The 2077-nt window shown below is 41.2% G+C and overlaps 1 pseudogene; it reads left to right on the top strand.

The window, feature by feature from the left end:
* Nucleotides 1-361: 361 nt before the first annotated feature.
* On the top strand, nt 362-481 carry LOC144972148 (5S ribosomal RNA; annotated as a pseudogene).
* Nucleotides 482-2077: the final 1596 nt, after the last annotated feature.

Here is a 2077-nt window from a genome sequence, read left to right as displayed (position 1 = left end):
TCGTCGATAATGTTTTTGTTTAAAAACTCGGTTGAGGGTATTTGTAATTTATGCTCTCCTAACAAAAGAAAGGAAATGTATTACTTACCGTTTCAAATTGGTAATATGAGGGATGAATATGTGAAGAAAAATACATTTGATTTTAAAATAAGATGTGGATGTGAATTTTATCATCTAGCATGTCAATTAAAAGCATTCATTACCTCCAACAAAACATATAAACCTATCCCATTAAGAAAGTTTAAGGAGCAGGCACCAGTGTAAGGTAAAGAACTGAACAAGTGTCACTTGTTCAGTTCTTTATCTTAAACCTATCCCAGGTGGCATGTGTTTGACCATTAGGGGATGGTTCACAACTATAATCTACGACCATACCACGTTGAAAATTACCGGTTCTCGTCCGATCACCGAAGTCTAACATCGTCGGGCGTGGTCAGTACTTGGATGGGTGACCGCCTGGGGACACTGCGTGTTGAAGGCATTTTCTCTTTTAGTGCGGCTATGTGGTCTAGTGACATGACACCCACTTTCGGATCGGAAAGTCCTGGGTTCGAGCCTCACTCGGCGCATAGGTTGAGACCTTGGAGTCCTCTTTACTCTTGAGCTTTTTTGGAGCTTTTATATAGCGCAATATCCACTGGATGTGCTCAAAGCTCTTTACAAAGGGTCCCTGACCAACAGCAACACGTAACGCGTAGAACGACACATGACATGTTAGGCGATATTACAATTTTTTTTTCAGACAGAGACAATGCTGTCAACGTCCAGGTACACATTTCACACCTGAGTACTGTGAGAGAATGTGAGTAAAGAGCCTTTTCCAAGGACTATACTATGCGCCGAGCGAGGCTCGAACCCAGGACCTTCCGATCCGAAAGCGAGTGCATTACCACAAGACCACATAGCCTCACTTATATTCTCTCACCGTACTCAGGTGTAAAATGAGTACCTGGCAATCTCTGTCCGGAAAAAAAAATTGTAATATCGCCTGACAGGCGTCATGTCATGTCCTACATGTTAAGTGTTACTGTTGGCCAGGAAGCCATTGTAAAGCGCCTTTAGCACGTTTAGTGGGAATTGCGCTATATAAAAGCTAAAGTTTAAGTTGAAAATTGTCATCGTATTTAAAATGGCTCGAATGATGTTGTTCAATTGTCTGTTTACATAAAGTTTCGATACGGTTAGCGATTGTCATAGGATGGGTGATCCGAAGTCGCACTATTTCGATTTGTCTGATCTTTAGAGACACGACTTGGGCCTTGAGCTAAGGCTGAAATTAAGGTTTCTTAATTATTTTTAAGAATCTCCACTGACATCCACTGGTTCCAGAGTATATAATTATCGTAGGTTTGAAGTCCAGATGGTTCTCAAAATGTGAGATCGGAACCAAAGAGTTTCAAAGTTTATTTAATCTTAGGCTTTTGCCAATAATTCATACAATTTGATGACAACAAACAGGGAATCAGGACATCACCAGATGAGGTGACGTCATAAAAGGTTACGCTGGTAGAATGCCAGGCTTCAACAGCAACACTCGAAAGCTCTTGGTCACTTCCTAATAATGCACAGAGGAACATCGATCAAAGTGAACTGAAAGGATACTAAGGGAATCAGAGGAATGACGCATCTGCCAAGGGTGTCCCAAGACCGCATGACAAACCAAACTACGACGGTCTCTTTGTTTTATGAAAAAAGACAATCTCTTAAATGAACACAATCCATCTCGCATTATTCAAACTTAAAACGTTATCTTTTATATAGCGCAATATCCACTCAACGTTCTCAAAGTGCTTTACAATGGGTCCCTAGCGACAGCAACACCTATCATGTAGGACAAGATATAACGTCGATATTACAATTTTTCTTCTGACAGAGACAACGCCGTTGACGACCAGGTACTCATTTTACACCTGAGTGCGGTGAGAGAATGTGAGTAAAGAGGCTTTTCCAAAGACTCAACAATGTGCCGCTCGGGACTCGAAACCAGGACTGTCTCATCCGAAGGCGAGCGTCATACTACTAAACCACATAGCCTCATTATAACCATATTGTGATATAGGCAAATTAGCAAGTATTT

Source organism: Berghia stephanieae, chromosome 4 (assembly GCF_034508935.2).
Source record: "Berghia stephanieae isolate SIO BIC M18660-M18661 chromosome 4, UCSD_Bste_1.3, whole genome shotgun sequence".
NCBI lineage: Eukaryota > Metazoa > Mollusca > Gastropoda > Nudibranchia > Aeolidiidae > Berghia > Berghia stephanieae.
This window is presented reverse-complemented; position numbering and strand designations above follow the sequence as displayed.